The sequence below is a fragment of the Tupaia chinensis genome, unplaced genomic scaffold (genome assembly GCF_000334495.1).
Source record: "Tupaia chinensis unplaced genomic scaffold, TupChi_1.0 Scaffold000077_1, whole genome shotgun sequence".
Lineage (NCBI taxonomy): Eukaryota > Metazoa > Chordata > Mammalia > Scandentia > Tupaiidae > Tupaia > Tupaia belangeri.
The window spans coordinates 5,132,490-5,143,410 of record NW_006159538.1 but is presented as its reverse complement, the minus strand read 5'-3'; the positions used below and the strand labels follow the sequence as shown (position 1 = coordinate 5,143,410).

The 10,921-nt window shown below is 52.1% G+C and overlaps 1 protein-coding gene across 15 annotated transcripts in view; it reads left to right on the top strand.

Annotated features, from left to right (window-relative positions):
* Positions 1-10,921, top strand: part of BMAL1 (basic helix-loop-helix ARNT like 1) — an 81,343-nt gene that overhangs the window by 27,600 nt on the left and 42,822 nt on the right. The window contains exon 1 of one of the 15 annotated variants that reach the window (XM_027768718.1): positions 7,928-7,945. The exons of the other annotated variants lie outside the window; for them this stretch is intronic. The gene's annotated coding sequence lies outside the window, so the exon portion shown is untranslated. Of the gene's footprint in view, positions 1-7,927; positions 7,946-10,921 lie in introns of those variants that run through there. 15 annotated transcript variants of the gene reach the window in all.

Sequence of the window (10,921 nt, the reverse complement as noted above, 5' to 3'; positions counted from 1 at the left end):
TCCGACCACACACTGACAGTCACACACTGACGGGGCCAGAAGGGCCAAGCGAGCTGGGCCTGCACCGTCTCTTTGCAGGTTGCTCTTCAGGTCACACATTCCAGTCACTACTGTGTAGACACTGAGGCTTGAAGCAACAGAAACAGTAGTGGACAGAATCGGATTCTGCCGTCACCAGAAGTGGAGCCATGAACAGTGACTTACCTGAAATGTGGTGTCCTCACCCACAAAGTGCGATGACGACAGTCCTAACTTGCAAGGTCGGCAGAGGGTGAGATAAGCGCCTTCATGGGCACAACCAAGGACCAGGCAGATTATAGCCGTAAGTGAACACAAACCTGAGAGTAATATGTTCCTCTCCTGCACCACCAGCTCCCTCCCCTTCCCCAGTCCTGCCTGCCACTGCTTTTCTGTAGCTGGGGGGCTATCAACCTCCCTGCTCCTTTTTGGCTGTAGAAAAGCGGGACGAAGCAGATTCTGAGCAGGTGCCTGGCGCCCCCTGTAGGATGTCTTGGAACTGTGCGTGGCTGTCACAGTGACAACGCTTTTACCGGGTGGGAGGGAGGGAGGCAGAGGGAGCAAGGGACTGTCCAAGGTCCACACCACTGCCTGATGCTGAGGGGCATTCCCATTGGCCAAGCTCTCTTTGTCGTCATCCGAACCTGGAATCGAACTCCATTTTTCATAAACACAAATAACTTTTGCATGATTTTCACATAATGCAGGTTGAGCATCCCTAATCCAAAAATTTGAGATCTGAAATGCTCCCCAATTTAAAACTTTTCTTGCACTGAATTGACACCATAAGGGCAAAATTCCACACCTGACCTCATGTAGTCACAACCAACCTCTGCAGTATAGAAATAGTGTATAAAATTGCATTCAGGGTATGTGTATGAGGTCTATATGAAATATAAATGAATTTCATGTTTAAACTTGGGTTCATTCCCCAAGATCTCTCATTCTGCATATGAAAATATTCCAAAATCCAAACACATTTGAAATTCAAAACACTGTGCTCCCAAATGTTTCAGATAAGGGTCACTCAACCTTTCTGGAATTTTCTAGGAGCCCAATCACCGAGTAGGTGAGATTTACACATGTAAGAAGCATCATATGTTTATGATGTCTCCTGTTGTTAACTGCACCTACCCCAATATGACTTTATTGTATTAACTTTATTTTCTGTCTCTTTTGTGTTACTATTAGGCTATTATTTTTAAAATTGTAAGTGTTGGCAGGTTTTGTTATTATAAGTTGCATGTCAAGAAAGTGAAAGATATTTTAGAAGTATTTATATTGCATTATTGAAAGTAAGAGGGAGAAGAAGGAGAGAGATAGAGAGAATTTGTGTACTTATAAATTAGCTGGAGAGGGACCAGCAGTTGGCATAATGGCTATGTCACTGGACTCCCATGTAGTCAACTGCAGTTCGAGTCCAGGACCCGGTGACTTGAGAGAGAGAGAAAGAGAGAGAGAGAATGGTGTCATTTCTCTTAAAAACATCCTTTTATTAGGTCATCAGTAAAGTCATGATATATTTTCTATGCAAAAATGTATCGTGACTTTCCCAATGATCTAATATGTAAGTAAAAGTAGTGGAAGTAGAATTCTTTTCTTTTCTTTATTCATGGTAGAGCAGGTGAGAGGAGGGTGAGAGGAGTGAGTCCGGAACCTGCCACAAGATCTGGTCATTCCGTTCCTCCAGTCCTTAGTCTATCAGATTTTGGGTACTTCGCATGTGCCCATTGTGTTTCAGGCTGACCGGGGATTCGAACCAGCATTACCATATGAGATCTGGCTCCTCTTGAGCAGCGTGGTAGTGGTACCGTTGTGCCAAGGAGCTGGCCCAGAGTTCAAACTTTCAATCCCATGCATCATCACAGTGCATCAGGTGTTTCAATGTTGCCCCAGCCCCTTTTAGAAAATATACAGTCTTAAACTGAAACATAGTTTCCATCAGCGTCTTTTTTCATCTTTGCCATCTGTTTGTTCATCCCTCCCACCTATACATAAATATGTTTTTAAAAGTCCTCATGTAGATTTTATAAAAAGGAAAATCAGCCCCCACGTAAGTCAGCGTTCTGGATCTCAGCCCCCAAAGACAGCTACTGTTAACATTTTGGTTTGTTTTCTTTGTCTTTTTTATTTATTCAATTTTATTATATTAATAATTCATGTTCAGTGTGAAAAAAATGGAAAATTGAGAAATGAACAATAATGACCCATTTTGGTGGGTGGAGAGAATAGACTTACAATTCTGGTGAATTTTGCTTCATCTTTTCTTTTATATATCAATGAGGTTGAGAAATAGCATATGTATAATTTTGTACCATTTTTAACTTAATTTAGCAGGAGTCCTATGTTGATAGACACCTTTAGGTACATTTGAATGGTTAATATTGCCACTTCAATACTTAACCGATTTACTTAACCAATTCTGTCTAGTAGAAGCTTTAGATGTTTTGATTACCCTTTTTCATAATGCTGTAAGAAATCCCTGTCTATTCAGTGATTGATTTATATATCTCTATTAAATGAGTATGATTCAGATGATATCCTTAGGCAAAAAATCAGCTTAATTAGACATGAAATAACTTTTCCCAAATGTAGGAATATTTTTAAAGCATTTGATACATAACGTCAAATCTCCTCCAAAAAGATTATATTCTGGGTCCAGGTGGCAGCATGGTGGTTAAAGCACTGGATTCCCACATGGCTGACCGTGGTTCGGTTCTGGTCCTGGCAGCTTGGAAATCATGCCAGGCTCATGTGCGTGCATGCCCAAAATCCCAGGAGGAGAGTGGAGGAGAAGGGATGGGCAATTTCTCACGTTTCTTTCCTCTGTCTCTCTCCAGCAAGCATATGCACCCTATGGGAAAAAAAAACCTACAAAAAAGCATTATGTTCTGATTTATGATGTTTTCACTTGCCTTTTACCACGCCTTAGCTCATACTGGTGGCGTCTTTAGAATCTTCGCTCATGTGAGTGTGAAAGGGGCACCTCATTATTTACTGTAGTGCTGTCAGTGACAGGTCGAGCATGTCTATATTTTTATTGACCTCGTGTCTGTCAGGATTTCTCCCCACTGACCTGGTTGCCTTTTTGTTGGTTTACAGGTGGTTTTGTCTGGGTTTGCCTTGGTTTCGTTCTGACTCAGGAAGGATCCTATCCTTCGTCTGTCACAGAGCTTTGGGGTCAGCCCGAGCAGGGTTGGAGTCCTGGCATTGTCACTGGTGAGCGGAGGGACTGGGGCAGCTTGGCAGGCTCTGAGAACTAGATCTTGCCGATCTAAAGGGAACGGCACCGACGGGCGTGGTGGGCACGGTGTGTGGTTCCTGCCACTACCGTCTTTGTGTGCTATTTCTGTCGTGATTCCTGTGCTGGATGTTTCCGCAGGAAAATTCCCTCGAGCTGTAAAACTCGCGCTTGCCCAGATTTAGACATCTAAAACGCACTTGCGGCACCCACGGCTCAGAAATACGAAACCGAAATCAACAAAGCGTTTGGTTTGTTGTTGTTTTGTCAATTTTATTGCTCATGTAGGAAAGAGGCAAGCTGGTTCTGTTTAGGTTCAGAGGGACCCGTAAGGTTATTCCCAGGGTCAGGGCATGTTAAGACCAACATCTCGGCTCGGGGGGCCAGGGAGGCCCAGAGCGTCACCACAAGATCGCGTCCTCTCCCGAGCAGTGCTGGCCAGATGGGCAGGGGACAGTGCATTTCAGGTTCTCAGTTGTTCAGAGTGGAAACAGAGAGGTCATCTGGGTGGCCATTAGCTGACCTGGTAAACGGACTGCCGTCCCCTGAGTCTGCTGGCTGGTGTCCTTGGGGCTGCTGTGGCACCGGGCTCTGCCGGGGAGACGGGGGTGAGCGGGCCGGCGCTGCCCTCGTTCTTTCTCCCGCTTGGGCAGGGCTTCCGCTTTACCTGCTGAGTCACTGAGACAACAGAGCCCTAGCTCTGCGGTCAGGCATGTCGGTCCCAGGCCCTGCACGTTCCCTCCTCAGCCAGGAGACCTCAGATAAGAGGCTTCCCCTAGCTTTGACTTCGAGTGTTGTCAACACCATGTGGGTGACCACGCCTGATGCCGAAGGTCATTGTGAGGACCGAATGCGGTGTGGCAGGGCTGGCAGTACCCTGGGCACATGGCTGAGGCTCAGTCAGTGGAAGGGACTGTCCCAGGAAGGCAGGGAGGTGGCCTCTGCCCTGTGTCTGCTCCACTCAGCAGCGTGCGGTCTGGGGTGGATCTGGGGTATCTCACAGGCAGCCCTCAATCAGCGTGTCCCAGTGACTTCTGCCCTGGATGGGGGGGGGGTGACAGAGAGGTGCCCCCCCCAGCTCTCACCCAAGGCACGTGCCAGGCAAGTGGGGCCGGGGTGGAGTTTCACCCCTGGCACCATTTGCTGGGGCAGACTGGGAGTCACGCCCACATTCAGGCAGTCGGCAGCCCTGTTAGCTGTTCCTTCTGAGAACAAATGCTCTGTATCCCCTTTCCATCATGGCACCACGGCCCCCTGCAGACTCCTCTCACACTGCCCAGCCCCTGGAAGTGTCTAGAATTCAGCCACGTGGCACCCCCTCCACTCTTGGCACCAACGGCTGAGTGTGTCATCTCTTCCCCAGGCTGATGGCATTGTCTCCTAGCTTGTCTGCACACGCGCCCTCTGCTCCTACAAGTACACGCATGTGTGTACACATGCATGCATGCACACACACGCATGCATGAGTGCACACTCACTCGCTCTCTTACCAGTGCAGGCAGACTAAAACCTAAGGGGATCACATCACTCCTCATTTCTCTGAGTCAAAGCCAGGGCCCTTACCCGGTTCAGCCTGGTACCCACCCTGGCCCCCTGCCTGCACCTCTGTCTTCTCTGGCTGTGTCTTCGAGTACACGAGTGGCTCCTCGCCACTCTCAGCTTTGGCTGTTCTCTGGGTCACCCTCCCACCTCTTCCCCTCTCCTCCCAGGAGCCCTGCTGACCGCCCAACTCCTGCAGCTGGCCTCCTCCTGTGTCTGCTTCCCTCCAGCGCCCCCTAGCGCTCAACATCCGACACCGCCTGCCTGCCCTCCTCACCAGCAGGTGTATGCGATGGGAATGAGGACCTTCCTCTCCCCCACCCAGCGCTGCCCTGGGGAACAGTGCCTGGCACTGGACCCTGAGTGCAGGTCGGTGGAGAGATGAGTGAGCGCGGGCCAGCACACTCAGTGTCTTCACTACTACAACATTGCCTCGAGCTGGAACTTGGCCGCCACATGGCAGTTTGTGGTGGAAATTTGCTCAATTTACCAATTCTTCCACCCTCGCGGTTACTAGACCTGGCATGTTTGAGCGCTCCATAAAGCGTTAGACGGATTGCTGCACGGCTTAGGGTGGCAGTGGCCCTCTGAGGCCCCGCTACCTGTCAGCCAGAGGCTGTGCTGGGTGGGGCATAAGACCTGCCCTAGTCCCCTTAGTGGGCCCTGCTGTGTCACCCATCACCCCGTGCAGACCGGTCCTCGGCAGCCACTGTCTGCCAGCTGGGCCCTCTTCCCCGCTGTGGCGCCATCTCTGCAGGGAAATCACTGTCCCTTCCTCTCACCCTCTCATCTCCCTAGAAGCTCTAACGCCTGTAATTCACCCCTGCTCACCTCACTGGCCCATTGTCCTCGTGCCAGCTCTCCACAGGGGGTCAGCTCTGTGCTTTAGTGAGGCAGACTGGTGTGGGGTGTGCTGGTAAAATCCCTCTCACCACTCAGATTGTCTGCGTCCCTCTGTCCTTCTATCCCTCCAGCTACAGAGTGCTGACCTGGGGTGCCCTCCAGCCTTTCCCCACAGCCACCCTCAACGACTCCTTCTTCCTCACCGCCTCGACCTCATCCCCTTTCAGGTCCTTCATGTCCTCTCCTCTCCCATCACCATCCCTGGGCTCCTTCGTCCCTAAGACTTCGAATCTGAGTTTGCTTCTTTGGACACAAACTTTCCCACGGCCTCCTGCCCGTCCTTTTCCAGCCAGCATGAAGGCATCCGTTTTGGTGCCCACGGCTTAGCCGAGACTACTGAGCACGCTCGGTGCTTTTCTTAGGCCAGCCAGTGGGCAGGTGGGTAAGGGAGCTGGATTTGGTATGACCGGCCACGGTCTGAAATCCTGGACCCGGGGGCTTGTGTGCCTGCCCAAGGTCCCAACAGGGTGGAGAGGTGGAGGAGCAGCGATTATGGGGGTGACCATTCCCCATTGGGGGTGCTTCATTTTCTCTCTGTATTTCTGCTGAGTGCACGTGTCCTCTAGCAATACAAAATGTTTTAAAAAGTTTTTTTTCTCGTTTTAGACTGTCAGCCTGCACAGGACCTAGTAAGGGCAAAGCCTCCCTCTTCTACAAACGGAGGAGCTGAGGCCAGGACACTCAGCCTCTAAGTGTCTGTGCTGGGACTTGAACCCAAGAGGCCCTGCGTTGATCACCACGCAGCCCTGCCTCTCTTCATGCACCCAGAATCCCCTCTTGTCCCCCTACCCCTGCCTCCTGCTGGTCCAGTGCCTGGGGAAGACTCCTCGGCCACGTCCTCTGCTCCTGTGCGGAGGTGCCAGGAAGCCCACGAATGGGCGGCCAGCTCGGGATCGATCCTGCAGACACCCACGCCCTTTTGGGCCTGCCCTCAGGTCCCACCCCACATTTTGTAGTTGGCCTTGCTGTTTGCTGCTGCAGAAAGGCACAGTAGCCATTTCTCCTCTGTGGAGTGCCCTTCAGGTTCCCGGGAAGTGCGAGTACTTGGCACGTCCCCAGGGCAGGAATGTGCCTGTGCTTTTTCTGAGAACTTTGTGCTGTAGGGCGCTTGTGCTCACCAGAGAGACAGAGAGAGACATCCCGGAGGACGGCCACACTGCAGTCCCTTCTCCTCCATTCTCCTCTCAGGATCTCGGGCACGCACGCACATGCACCAGGAATGAGTTTAAGCCCCCAGGTCTGGGACTCAGCCTCCCTGCATCTACCCCGCCACCAGCAGCCCCAACCAGAGGCTTCAGTACCTTCCAGGTGCCCGTCATGGCTCTGCTCTCCCTCCACCGAAAACCACAGTGTGTTCTTTTGTTTCCTTTAGGACGAGATGCCGACGTTTCCCCGGGCCAGCAGTAGGTGTTTCGGTGAAGCGTCTTTCCCTGGGTCTTCAGGACCAGCCTCTCTTCCCTTATTTCGTAGCCTTTTAAAACAAAAGCCCACAACACTGGTCCATGATGCAGTGGTCAGGCTCCGAGCATAGGGAGCCAGATCCTACATGGCCCACTGGAGTTTGAATCCCAGCTCTGGCAGCTTGAAAAAAACATGCTGTGGGGCCGGCAGGTAGCGTGGTGGTTAAGGATGCTGTACTAGCACATGGCTGACTGCAGTTCAAGTCCCGGACCTGGAGGCTTGTTTTCTCCCTCTCTATCTCTCTGTCCCTCTTTGGCCAAAATAAAAAAATACATAAATAAATAAAACTTAAAAAAAAATGCTAGGCACGTGTGTGCACAAGCCCAAAATCCTGATGAGAGGGTGGAATGGAGGAGAAGGGATCGTGTGCAACCGCGTTCTGTTGAGGATGCTTTTGTCCCCCACCCCCGATGAGCACATGCACCTCTGGTGATATAAAAAAGTGAACAAGGGGCCAGCAGGTGGCATGGTGGTTAGGGCCAGTGGACTCCCACGTGGTCGGCTTCAGTTCAAGTCCTAGACCTGGCGGCTGGCTTTCTCTCCCTCTGTCTTTCTCTACCTTTCTCTGGCCAAGTTAAAAAATAAGTAAGTAAATAAATAAAGTTAAATAAAGTAATTCTTAAAAAATAAAAAATACTGAACAAACAAAATCATCAAAAAGAAACAGGAGTCAGGCAGCGTGTGCCGTCTTGGCTGGTCCTTGAGCCCGGCTCCGTGTGCATCGACCCTCCTCGGGCTGTCGGCGTGTCCTGTGTCCTCTCTGAATGCGGGGGCGGACCTTAGGTAAGTTCTGCTTTGAAGAAGTTTTAAAAAATCCGTTTGTGTTCCGGAAGTGCCCATTTCTTATTTCGCATGCACATCCTAGTTCAGGGTAGGAAGGGTCAGGTAGGACTGACCTGGGTTTAAATCTGCCTTCCTAGAAGGTCACGAGCCGTGCGCCAGTCGGCCAGCCTCTCACACTTGGTTTTCTCATCAGGGAACTGGGGGGTGATCCCATGAGCCATCTAATGTGACGTGATGGTCAGTGAGAACACGAGAATAGCTGACGCTTACAGAGACGCCATGGTGAGCACTCCAAGGTCTCATTAATGTCCCCCACAACCACGGCAGTGCGGTCGTCCTCCTCAGCTTACAGGGCAGGAAGCCGTGACACGCAGAGGCTGGGTGTTGTGCCCATTGTCACACGCCTGTCTGACCTGAGATCCAGGCCCCAGGCACTAACATGTGGCAGAATCGGGACTTGAACCTGGCCACTATCTGCCACCAGAGAACATGCTTTTGCAAGGTCTAGGACACTCAAAGCACTAAGTAATACCGTCCCTTTTTCAAATAGTTCGTATTTTAAGGGGCATGGTGGCTCCTGAGACCCCCCACATCATCTGCAGTCTTTTTTTTAATCAGACCTATTGGGACCAGTAGTTGGCATAATGGCTATGTCACCAGACTCCCATGTAGTCGACTGTAGTTCGAGTCCCAGACCCGGCGGCTTAAACTCAAACCAGGCACGTGTGAGCGTGCGTACCCAAGATCCTGAGAGGAGAAAGGAGGAGAAGGGATTGAGGCGTGGCCATCCCCCCCCGGGGGTGATTTCTCACTGTCTTTCGGGTGAGCGCATGTGCCCTATAGCAAAAACCTCTCAAAAAAAAAAAAGAGAGAGAGAGAGAGAGCGAGAGGAGTCTTAACCTGCTCACCTCTGAGCCGCTTCAGTCCTGACCATGCTGCCTGCTGCGCTCCACATCCTGGTCCGACTCGACCTGGACAGCTGTTGGAACTGGGCCACTGTCCCTGCCCATCAGTGGCCTCTGCATCCTTAGCTGGACCAAGAGCCCGCCCAGAGGGCCCAGTGGGGAGGGGCTGGTTCTCATTGCCGTACTGCATGGCTGACTCCTAGTCCCGACTCCTCGGCCGTGGCCATCCCCCCCCGGGGGTGATTTCTCACTGTCTTTCTGGTGAGCGCATGTGCCCTATAGCAAAAACCTCTCAAAAAAAAAAAAGAGAGAGAGAGAGAGAGCGAGAGGAGTCTTAACCTGCTCACCTCTGAGCCGCTTCAGTCCTGACCATGCTGCCTGCTGCGCTCCACATCCTGGTCCGACTCGACCTGGACAGCTGTTGGAACTGGGCCACTGTCCCTGCCCATCAGTGGCCTCTGCATCCTTAGCTGGACCAAGAGCCCGCCCAGAGGGCCCAGTGGGGAGGGGCTGGTTCTCATTGCCGTACTGCATGGCTGACTCCTAGTCCCGACTCCTCAGAACCCTGTAACAACCCTCAGTAACTGTCCAAGGCTGAAATTCGGAGCACTCTCCTCTGCCGACAGTCTCGGGGGTCACTCCCACCAACGACTGACCTTGTTTTGATTCGGGAAGTGCCCCAGACTCAGCTCCTGCCCCTGTGAGGCCTCCTCCATGGCTAGCCAAACCCCGCAGCTCCAAATGCAGCCTTCTTGACTTGGGGTTGATTGCAAGTCTCCAGGCATCTGGGGCCTCCAGTGGGCTTGAGGACACCAACGCTGCAGGCGAGGCTCTTCCCAGCCCCTACCACCACTGCCTTTCTGGCCGAAAGACGGCTGTCACCTGCTCTCCTCTGTTCACATCCTCCCACCGGGCCATGCAGCCCACCAGCCAGACTCCTGCCATACCTAATTTAAGTCCCATGTCTTCCCTGGTCCCTTCTCCCCCAACACCAGCCTATAGCAAATCATCTCCTCCATTCTGGTCCTGTGCCTTATACATGCCCCACACCAGGGAAGAAAGCACTTGCTCCTCGAGACACTTGACTGCCACCTGCTGGAGTCGCCCCGTACTGGCTCCACCGCTCTGCCGCTCACCAGCTTACGGACCCCACCCCGCACCCTGCATGCCCTGCCGGCCCAATGGTACGCATGCCGCAGCTTGCTGTACTGATCATGCTGTCACATGTGTTTTTAAGCACTGGCTCTTTAACCAGATTGAGAGCATCTTGATTTCTCCATGTCCCCATTGCCCTCGCTTCTCTAGAGGCTGGAAAAATGCTCAGAGTATCTGGTCTCACTTGGTGAAGTGAGTCTGTTGCAAACAAGGTGACTAAACTCCCCACAAAGTGGGGAGTCAGAGTGACCATTGGAGGGCCCAGGGGGACTTGCAGAGGGGACAGGGACTGAAAGGCCATGCCATCTGCACAGACTAGCTCACCACTCAGGCCCTCAGCAAACGTGAAGGCAGGCACCATCTCCCCGGGCTCTCAAGCAGGGGGAGGAAAGCCCCTTCGGAGCTTGTGCTGTGCTCAGGGCCAGCTTCTGTAGGCTGTGGGGATGCAGAGGTGGCACCCAGGGGCTATGAGAAGGGGATCTGTAAGCCTTCAGCTCCTCCACAGCGTAAGCAGGAGTTGGTGCTTTCCCGAGCAATACCGGTCACTAAGCCACACCATCGAAAGCTGCGACCTGAGTGACATCCGGGGCCTTCACAAGGTCTTACCACAGCCCCATCTAGCTGTCACAATGGGTGTGACAGTGACAGTGACAGTGAAGGGCAAGAGGGACAGCAGGCTTTCACTAGGGCCCCTTTTTTCTTTTTTAAATTTTCTAGAGGGAGTTTATGCTTGCTGGAGAAAGAAAGAAAAAGTAAGAAAGCACCTCTCCCCATGGGGGCTGGCCACACTGCAATCCCTTCTCCTCTGTTTCTCCTTTCAGGGCTGTGGGCACATATACACATGCACCGGGCATGCTTTTCTTTCTTTTCTCTTCTTTTCTTCCCTCCCTTCCCCTCTCCTCCCCTCCCCTCCCCT